Source organism: Primulina eburnea, chromosome 12 (assembly GCF_022965805.1).
Source record: "Primulina eburnea isolate SZY01 chromosome 12, ASM2296580v1, whole genome shotgun sequence".
In the NCBI taxonomy this organism is placed as follows: domain Eukaryota; kingdom Viridiplantae; phylum Streptophyta; class Magnoliopsida; order Lamiales; family Gesneriaceae; genus Primulina; species Primulina eburnea.
In genome coordinates, this window is record NC_133112.1 from 32,542,358 (window position 1) to 32,553,535 (window position 11,178).

The following is an 11,178-nucleotide window of genomic DNA, read 5'->3' on the forward strand; positions in this document are numbered from 1 at the left end:
GAAAGTTTTTTCATGAAGTGATGATGTGACGTTACACACATTAACCGGGGATATTTTGTTTCCATCTAGTTTTTTTTTTTAAAAAAATTTACAAAGATGAAAAAATAGAGAGTTGAATAATTGTAAAACGTAGGTAGTCGATTAGTAACAACACGTACACAAAAGGGTAAAAAGTACGAGACCAGTCGACAACCTTTTCAACACTTCACCCCACTCATAATTCTCACTTTATTTTACGCTTTTCATAATCTGATGGGATCTCTCGATTCCATGCAAATAATTTATTTTGTTTTATTTTATTTTATTTTTGGATGAAGCCAAAAAATTTGTAATTGTTTATCTAATATAACATGAACAAATAAATTTGATTAAATCAATGTAAAAGTCTTGGTGACGACTAAAATTTTAAATGTTTTATATCAAATGTATTTGTTAGGTAGGACATTATTTGCCGAACGAACCAATCACGAGACGACACGTGCACGAGATGGTCTTCTTGCCTGCCAAATAATGGAGATGATTTTACGCGAGTTTGCTTGAATATTTGGAGACACTAAAGTGCGATAATTAAGATAAATTAAAAAAAAAAGTGGTGGGCATAGTGTCATCTCATGTAAAATAGTTGTTCCTTTTTTTTTTTTTTTAATTATCCCTTTCCCATTGTGTGATTTTGGACCCCCATTGTCCATGTGAAATTTGTATTTTTGCCTATAGACAAAAGTGTTACTGACACGTGAATTACTTTAATTCATGGATTAGCAGGAGATTCACTTGGCTTAAATTTTTTTATGTTTAATTTTATATATTATTTGAGTTGAATTTAGTTAATTATATTACAAATATAATGTATATTTTTTATATTGTTATTCATGGGATGATAATAGTTAAATGGGTGAAGTAATTATTTGAAGGAAACAACAGTTTTAAGGACCATAGAATGTTTGAGCCATTTGATGATTTGAACAATATTGGAGTACCGTAGAGGGATAGAGCATTCCCCGGAGCAAATATGAAATAAGAGTAGTCTCAATACTCTTAGCACAAAAATTAATATTTTTTAATTGATAACTCAAATAAGATATCTGTCTCATAAATACGACCCGTGAGACCGTCTCACACAAGTTTTTACTATGAAATAATTGGGTGTTTTTTGTTCCTAAGTGACGTATATGATTTGTTAACAAAATGAAGCAAGTGTTGCTGCCAAACGAAAACACACATCAAGTCCTTAAAAAACCAACCAAGAAAAAAAACTTGACTTCATGGCTTTGTCCATTTCTCTCTAAATCTAAACAGATGGGAAAAACTTGTTGAGATTGCAAGGCAAGGGATATAACTCATCGCTTCTTGTATCGGTTTTATATGAATGGAACTTGTCCCACCAATGCATGCCACTATCTTTCCTCGTCGTGCTGTCTTTTGGAGCCATCGTGACATCCAAAATCAGCACCAAAACTCCAGCGAGGAATGGTTTGGAAGAGAAAGGAACGTTGATCATATCGTTGAATTAGTGATAGGAGCCAATGATCAAATTCTTGTGTTCGTGTTATTCAGAAATTTTAGATTATGTGCTCCGTGCATAAGGCTGAGGAATGGATTGGCCCATAGCCTTTCGCAGTTCGGTACTCGTTGAAATATGGCGGTACCGATAATCCCATGAAGATTGAGAATGCAAGGATGAACTTTGTTCTGAAGGCATTCATGTTACAGAATAGCAGGAAACCTAGACCTCATACCCCTGCGTTTACATTCATAGTTTTCAGTTCTTTAATTTCAATATTGGGCTAATTCATGTGAGATATATTGAAAAGTGTTGAGAATGAAACCAAAGTAAGATCGAGAGGAAGATTATGGATTAATAAAATAGAATGTGTACGAGACCTTTTGGATAAAGTCCAAAAGCAAATTCACGAGACTTTATATGTGACTTCCATTTCATAACAAAAACTATAAATAAACTTTGAATGATCATGCACACCAACAAAGGCAAACAGAATGCAGTACAATGCAGCAACGATTGCAGCTGGGATTGAAGCAAAGACAGCTCCAAATTTGCCTGAATTGCACCAAAGTTAGTATTTAAACGTCATAGAGAAGTTTCTAGCTAGTTTATATTTGAAATGAAAAAAAAGTTGTCCTTTTATTTGCCTAATATTGCAAAAAATATCATGAGTAAACCGACATTTTCACTGTCCGGTATGAGAGTTTAGAGAGTTTACAAGTGAAGTTTTTGCTAAACCAGGGGAAGGAAACAAAGAATCATACATAGAGACAGATGATCCGCTTCCGGTTCCGTAAATTCCAGAAAGCAACATGCCTACACCCTGAAATCAAACTGACCAACTTGTAATTTTGTTACCAGAAATAATCAAATGACATAAGAATTAGAATTCAAGATTCACATTCTCGTGATGTTTTTGGTCGTGTCTATGAATGCAAGTAAATGACTTTAAGCCCAATTACCTGCCAGCCAACGCCTCGGCTAAGAACAGAATGCGGCATAGGAGTTGCACTGGCATACCTTGACACAGCAATGAAAGCACCAGTGGACTGCCAATTGTTGAAGCAAAAGAAATGTCCACGATTATTACAGTATCACGAGCATTGCTACAACTTGGGGTGTAAATGAGTCAAGTCCAACTCGAGTTTCTGCAACTTCACAGGTTCTATTTAGATTGAAACAGCCTTACCAAAATAAAACCAACAGAAACATGCAATGATCCATTGAATTATTATGCTTATAGGGATTCTTGACAAAATATAGGAACCTCAACAAGGGTAACAAATGAAGTCGCCATCATGGCGAATGCTTCTCCAGCATGAAATGTAGGAGCTCCCATTGAAATGGATACAGAACTCTGATCCTATAAAAGGTGAATTTATCAGTAGAAGTTACAAGCTGCAAGAATCTGAGAATATTATGTAGTGGCTGTCGTATTTTTCTTCAATCAAGAACTGATACCCCATGGATGAGCCCATTACCCCTGGCCCATCCCTAGCCCAAATGGAAGACAAGCCCATCAAGGGCCCAGGTATTCTCTTATAAATACCAGGTTTTATTGTTAATTCATTCATTCAATATATTGTTTTCAGCAGCGCCCTTAGCTGCTCCCCCCATATATCCTCAGTCTCTGACTTGAGCGTCGGAGGGGCTACGCCAGGATACCCTCCTGGCCCCCTCCTAACGATTTTATTTGTGATTTCAGGCTCAGGGTAATTTCAAAACCTGCCTCTGGACTAGTGACACTTGCTGGAATCGGACCCTGAATTTCCCGTGAGTATCACTTGGCGCCGTCTGTGGGAACATCTGAGTTGAGACGTAGAGATGGTAGGGAAGAGAGGGAGTAGAAGAGCTACCTCAACATCATCGCGTCCTCAGAGGGGACCCGAACAGTCTCATGCTGATGCAAGGCAGGAACAACCCCATCAGAAGGCGAGAACAGAACAACATCGTCAAGAGAACAGGGTCGAGAAACCCCGTCCTAATGAAAATGTGGGGAACTTGACCTCGGAGCAGTTGGGTCAATTTATCACTCGGACAGTGGATGAGGCAATGCAGAGGAATCAAGAGTCTATGTTTGCAGAAGAGCAGGCCGCTCGCCAAGAGCAAGAGGAGGATGTGGAGGGCCACCAGAGCCGGGTTGAAGAGACGCATCCCCTCCAAAGTAGGGAAATTAGTGAGATAGAAGAGATGTGGAAGGAGATACGGAGGTTGAGGGAGCAGTTGGGAAGCAGAGCGCCGGCACCCAAGAGAGGAAGTCCTTTTTCACTAACCATTTTAGAAGAAGGGCTTCCTCCAAATTTTTGACAGTTGAATGTGAGAGAGTACGATGGACATACTGACCCAGAGGAACACTTGGGGAGATTTGAGAATGCGGCTCTGTTGCACCAATATTCGGATGGAGTCAGGTGCAGGGTGTTTCTGGGCACGTTGGTGAGGTCAGCCCAGCAGTTGTTTAACACTTTGCAGCCCAGCTCTATACGTTCTTTTGAGGACTTCTCTGCTGCCTTCTTGCACCGATTTGCTAGCAGCGAGAGGCACAAGAAAAATTATTTGAGCCTGTTCGTGATGAAACAGCAAGAGAATGAAACTTTGCGAGAATTTGTCCAGCGTTTCAACAGTGCAGCGCTGGAAAAACCATCGGCTACCCTTGACATCATGATAAGTGCCTTCACACAAGGACTGAGGGGAGGGGAGTTTTTCAAGTCGCTGTTCAAGAAGCCTCCGTTGAGCTATGATGATCTGTTGGCTCGAGCTGAGAAATATGTAAACTTGGAAGATGTCCAACGGTACAGAAGGATGAAGAGCCGGCCCGGAGGAAGTAGAGTTGAGGGAGCGGAGAAAGGAGGAAGGAAGAGGGGTGCGGGAGAAAGAGCGGAAGACAGAACTAGTAGTAGAAGACAATTCTCATCCCATGTTCTCCTGGATAGGAGTCGAGACGAGGTGATGGAGGTGAGGGAGCCCGTGGGGAGGTGGGAGAAGTCGCGAAGGGTTGGGTGCAGTGCTAGATTGCCTTCACGGGATAGACGAGAAGGATCCTCATTCAGGAGTCGACAAAGGTCTCGCTCGCCCCCTAGGCGTGGTCAAGGCCCTCCATGGATAAATTAGAGGATGGGTGAGCAGAGAGGGGAAGGTCGATGTCAAGATGTCCCTCAGGAGCTCGTCGAATCGAGTAGGGGACTGAATGAGGATAACCACCCTACGAGAGGAATGATTCATATGATCTCGGGGGTGCTACTGATGAAGACTCTGGGCGAGCTCGGAAGGCACATGGGAGAAGGTTGGAGAACTTTGAGATATCTAGGGGTGCAGACTTACCACAAGACCCCGTCATCAGCTTTGGGCCGGAAGACCTCCGAGGCGTTGTGACTCCACATAACGATGTCTTGGTGGTAACGACCACCATTGCCAATTATGATGTGGCGAAAATATTTATTGATGATGGAAGCTCCGTGAACGTCTTGTTCAAGAGCACGTTGGATCAAATGAAAATGGGAGGATTTGAGTTTGAGCCGGTATCCACCCCGTTGTATGGGTTTGCAGAACACGTCATCTTGCCTTTGGGTCAGATTGTTCTTCCCCTATCCTTGGGGACTAATCCTCGGTGGTAACAAAGATGATAGCCTTCACTGTAGTAGATTCCCCGTCAGCGTATAGTGGAATTCTAGGACGACCAGCCCTGAAGGATTTTAGAGCAGTAGCTTCCACTTATCATCAGAAGCTTAAATTTCCTGTGGGAAAAGGAGTTGGAGTCCTGTGCGGGGACCAAAAAGTCGCACGTCGTTGTTATGAATGAATCGTGAAGGAAGAAGAAAAGAGAGATCGCGAGCATTCGCATGGAAGCTTGAGCTCAGTCTTGCAGTTGTAGAGTCATTCGGAGAAGCTTCCAAGTAGGTAACTTTGTCCTGTGGAGGTACAAGAGGAGCTGAGAGGAAAGTTGGAGAATGCGCTGGGTAAGGCTCTAAAGAGGCATGGGAACGCTTACCACCTTAGAGAATATCTTTACTTCATTTTTTATGTATTTCGTTCTTGAATTTGTCTTACGTTATCAGTTGATATTTAATAAAGCCAAGTTCTTATATTAAGTTTGTGGTTGTTCTTGTATTATGAGGATTATATGAATTTTATTTTACCTACTTAGGCTGCGCCTAGTAGAGGAGAAGAGTGGGGGGGAGAAAAGTTAATTTTTTCCTGCTAAGGCATCGCCTAGCAGAGGAGTAGAGGGTGAGGTGGAGAATATTTATTTTCCTGCTAAGGCCTCGCCTAGCAGAGGAGCAGAGTTGGGGAGAAGAAAAATTTTATTTTCCTGCTAAGGTGTCGCCTAGCAGAGGAGTTTGAGGGTGAGGGTGGAGAATATTTATTTTCCTGCTAAGGCGTCGCCTGGCAGAGGAGTTAGAGGATGACGAGGTGGAATCTTTATTTTCCTGCTAAGGCATCGCCTCGCAGAGGAGCAGAGTTAGGGTGGAGGTGTTGAATTTTATTTTCCTGCTAAGGTATCACCAAGCAGAGGAGTTAGATAGTGGAGGTGTTGATTTTATTTTCCTGCTAAGCATCGCCTAGCAGAGGAGTTAGAGGATGGGCGCGTTGAATTTTATTTTCCTGCTAAGGCCCGGCTTAGCAGAGGAGTTAGAGGGTGGAGGTGTTGATTTTATTTTCCTGCTAATGCCCGGCTTAACAGAGGAGTTATGAGATAATGAGGTGAGAGTTTGATTTTTCCTGCTAAGGCCTGGCTTAGCAAAGGAGTTAGAGGGTGGATGTGTTGATTTTATTTTCCTACTAAGGCATCGTCTAGCAGAGGAGTTAGAGGGTGGGCGCGTTGAATTTTATTTTCCTGCTAAGACCCGGCTCAGCAGAGAAGTTAGAGGGTGGAGGTGTTGATTTTATTTTCCTGCTAAGGCATCGCCTAGCAGAGGAGTTAGAGGGTGGGCGCGTTGAATTTTATTTTCCTGCAAAAGCCTGGCTTAGCAGAGGAGTTAGAGGGTGGAGATGTTGATTTTATTTTCTTGCTAAGGTATCGCCTAGCAGAGGAGTTAGAGGGTGGGCGCGTTGAATTTTATTTTTTTGCTAAGTCCCGGCTTAGCCGGCTTAGCAGAGGAGTTAGAGGGTGGATGTATTGATTTTATTTCCCTGCTAAGGTATCACCTAGCAGAGGAGTTAGATGAAGGAGTTGAATTTTATTTTCCTGCTAAGGCATCGCCTAGCAGAGGAGTTAGAGGGTGGGGGCTTTGAATTTTATTTTCCTGCTAAGGCATCGCCTAGCAGAGGAGTTAGAGGGGGGAGCGTAGAATTTTATTTTCCTGCTAAGACATCGCCTAGCAGAGGAGTTAGAGGGCGGAGGTGTTGAATTTTATCTTCATGCTATGGCGTCACCTAGCAGAGGAGTTAGAGGGTGGAGGTGTTGAATTTTTTTTCCTGCTATGAACTATTTTAGCAGAGGAGTCAAGGGCACGGGGAAGTTGAAACTATTTCCCTTCAAAAGCTTAGTAGAGGACCTTGAAGATGGGGGCGACGAGGGCATACTGTGTTAGAAAAAAAAATTTCGTTTGTCGTTAACGAACAATGTTTGCCGCTGCGAAAATTACGGGGATCGACCTGCAACGCCCCAATAAATTTTTTTCAGAAATCACACAACCATTCACAAGGCAATGTATCAAAATTCTCAACGTACTGGACGAGCGCTCGTGCGAGCGTGTGCTCGGCAGGTCGACTTGGCGAGGGGATGGGGCGAGCAGGTGAAAGGAGCGGGGCGAGCACGCAGCAGGTGTGATGGGCGAGTGTGCGTTGGTTGGGCGAGCGTGCGAGAGCGAAGAAGGTGCTTGGGCGTGAATGGGCGAGCAAGAGGTGAATGGGCGAGCAAGAGGTGCGCTGGGCGAGCTGGGGTGAAGCTGGGCCGAGCGTGGCGCTTGGGCGAGCAGGAGGTGCGCCGGGCGAGCGGGGGTGAAGCTTTGGGCAAGCGTGGCACTTGGGCGAGTAGGAGGTGTGCCGCGCGAGCGGGGGTGAAGCTTTGGGAGAGCAGGTGGTGCGCCGGGTGAGGCGATGGTTGAGCGGTAGCTTGGGCGACGGGGCCGGGCGCGCGGGGTGAAGCGGTAGCTCGGTGATGGCGAGGTGATGATGAAGCGGTTCTAGGATTACGATTTGATTTGTTTCCAAATTTTGTGGGACTGACGAACGGCTAGAAGATAATGCACAACTCGCACCCGGTAACCCGAGGACAGCACGACTAATCGAACTTCGAACCTGCGATTCAGTTCGACTTGGGAGGGGGAGACTGGTGATACCCCATGGATGAGCCCATTACCCCTGGCCCATCCCTAGCCCAAATGGAAGACAGGCCCATCAAGGGCCCAGGTATTCTCTTATAAATACCAGGTTTTATTGTTAATTCATTCATTCAATATATTGTTTTCAGCAGCGCCCTTAGCTGCTCCCCCCATATATCCTCAGTCTCTGACTTGAGCGTCGGAGGGGCTACGCCAGGATACCCTCCTGGCCCCCTCCTAACGATTTTATTTGTGATTTCAGGCTCAGGGTAATTTCAAAACCTGCGTCTGGACTAGTGACACTTGCTGGAATCGGACCCTGAATTTCCCGTGCGTATCAAGAACCATGGTACAAAAGGTGAAATTTTACCCGGTTACGAAAAACAACACAACGAGCCTTACCAAGGAGCAGCACTTGTGATTCCGGCACAGTCAGTTCTACAGCTTAATTGAGTTTTTTGTGCAGCATTCTTGTACACTCCACCAACGGTGAGTAAATGAGCATAAATCCACACCAAAATGACCGAGAATAGCACAGAAAAGCGAGTGAAGACGTGTTGTCCACCATTCATTAGATGAGGTAAGTACTGCAAAAGCCATTCAGCAAATTATATTATTAGAAGCTCCGAACATGGAGAGAGTGGCGGCAATCTGCAGTGAAACTCACTTGTGAAAAGATCACTAGTATGATAAGCTGAGGCAGTCCAATCTCAACACATTTCGCTACCTGGAAATGTGAAAAAGCATGGTACACTTCACGTTTAGGGAAGTATTAAACAGCGATATTTGGAAATTAGCTTGAATTTGAAACACTTGATTTCATTTTTTAAAAGAACCCTTTAATTGTCACCAGAGGAAAACCAAGCTGATAAAGCCCAAATCCACAGAGGGCTACCCATGGAACTGTAGAAAGTGGACTCAAGAACCTGTATTTTGCACATGAAAGGAAACTGATTTAGTAACTTCTACTCAAAAATAAGATTCTTGATTTTAATATCCCTTTTTCAAGATAATGCATTTCAAATAGAAAGATAGATACAACACCTAGTCACGTTTCTCCAAAGGCCGCTGAAGCTGATAACAATCTGAAGAGTGGAAGCCACGATCATAGCCCTCTGAATTCCTCTCATAATCCTCTTGAATCTCTACACATAACACCAATTACCGTATCAAACTAACAAATACGACTCTTCTGCAAAGGCTGAAAACGACTGGAGGGCTTATTGATAACCTCTTCAGGTTCCAAAATTTCACTATATCGACCAGCCAAGACAATTTGACAATGTCGCGGGGATATATGTATAAGAACCTCCGATCACAGCGGGCAGTCGAGTCCCAAGTAACGTCTGAGCTAGCATATTCAAACCAGCAACAAATTGTAGTTTCCTAACCAAGGAACCATTTTTTTAGTTAAAATCAAGAAATCATCTTAGTTCTTGAAAACAATTCAAAATGGAGCCCTTTTTATTAAATAAAATCTTTTGCCTTTTTTCCGCCCATTTGAGGAGCCAGAGAGGAAGGTATGAGAACCATAGTACCAAGCATCACAATGTAGTGCTGGAAACCAATAAGCAGTATTGCCTCAGCTGCATTAAGCAAGAACCCAATATTAAAACAAGAATTAAGCAAACACGCTAGATTAACTGATTCAAGAATTTTATCAAGTGCATGACCTTCGAAACGGGAACAAAAATTGCAATTTTCCCTTTAAGGTTTATGAACTTGACAGCAGTTAAAGATAGATTGTGTTGCTTCTCAGAAGCTCTAGAGCTAACAAGTTCAAGACTCTAGAGCATAATCCTTGTATATTTTGTTAAGATGGCTTTTGTACTGTCAATCACACATGAAAACAACCCAAAATAAAAAAACAAAATATATAAGAAAAGCACAACACAGGAGTGAACTCAAAAATTAAGAAGTTGCTGCAATTCAAAACTTCAATTTTTACATACAAACGTAAAATTTGAAGCTTTGCGTGGAGACAATATGGAAAAAGAAAGAGGACTAACCATGGAGGTGGGCTTGTAATGCAGTAAGAAACACCAGGGAGCTGATTTTTGACTGGATGTGGTACCAACTCATCTTGTTTTGGTGGTGGTGCAGCTGCTCCACCTCCTGCCATTATTTACTTTACCTTTTTCTAACTCACAGTAAAAAAATAAATAATAAATGTTCTCTCAATCCATACAAACTCTTACACAGATTTACAGAAACAAAACACAACACTAACCAAAAATCTCCAAAATCAAAAACTCCCACCAAGAATTTCCACTCTGCCAATGATCTGCAGTAGTCTTCAGATAGACAAAAATGATAAAAAAAAACATTATCCGAGGTTACTTAATGTGTTGCAGAAGAAACTGTCATATGCATTTCAAGAAAACATTAAGCAAATGTGAATTATGGACCTAAATGCAAAGTAGAATGAATAAAGAGAAGCAACATACAATTAAACCAAAAGTGAAAAAAATCGAAACAAACCATACCTAGGGAATCTATATTTTATTATTTGTTTACTAAATTGTCGCCATATCTTATGTTTGTCTTTTGTATGCTTATGTTTGTCTTTGAGTATCACTATTATCATTTTGACATTTACTTATTCAACTTTGATTTTTCTTCATTGTTTGTTTTTGGTTGGGCAGTTTAGTATCAAAGTTACGTCTCCAGGTTCAATCTTGGTATCGTCACTGTAGTATCCCGATGCCTAATTTGAGTAATTATTGGATTAATTATATTTCGGTGGGATCGGAAGGACCGAACAGAGTTCGGATCGTCCGAAGCGGATTCGGATCGTCCGAAGAGGGTTCGAATCGTCCGAAGACAGGTGGCTGGACACGTGGAAGACATGCAGAGTTCGGATCGTCCGATCAGGGTTCGGATCGTCCGAAGACAGGTGTCTGGACACGTGGAAGACATGCAAGGTTCGGATCGTCCGATCAGAGTTCGGATCGTCCGAAGTGTGCCGGATCGGATCTTCCGAAGTGGATCGGATCTTCCGATCGTTGTCTATAAATAGAGGCGCGAGGTTTCACTTTTTACTCGCCAATTCCGAGTGTTCCAGAGCGTTTTAGTCGTTTCTGATGGGTTTCTAGTCTTTTCCCGAGGTTTAGGCACTAGCGGGGAGCTACTAGTCTTGTAGCGGAGCTGTGCTCTAGTTGGGAGCTAGCGGCATCAGTGGGCTGACTACGGACGCAGATTTGATTCTAGGGCTGATTGCTAGGATCTACTGATTTGAGGTACGAAAGTACTATCCGAGATAGCAGGATTGAGTATGCTTTACTATGTGTTGCATGTTTATATGTTGCATTATTATCTGTCATATGATGCATGGTTTATTATGCGGCATTTGCATAATCATGTTGAGCCTGAATATTTTTGAGATAGCCTGTTGAGAGGGTGCTCAGCCCTCGTTTG

At 42.8% G+C, this 11,178-nt stretch overlaps 1 pseudogene; it reads right to left on the bottom strand.

The window, feature by feature from the left end:
* Positions 1 to 1,831: 1,831 nt before the first annotated feature.
* Positions 1,832 to 9,883, bottom strand: LOC140806815 (nucleobase-ascorbate transporter 7-like; annotated as a pseudogene).
* Positions 9,884 to 11,178: the final 1,295 nt, after the last annotated feature.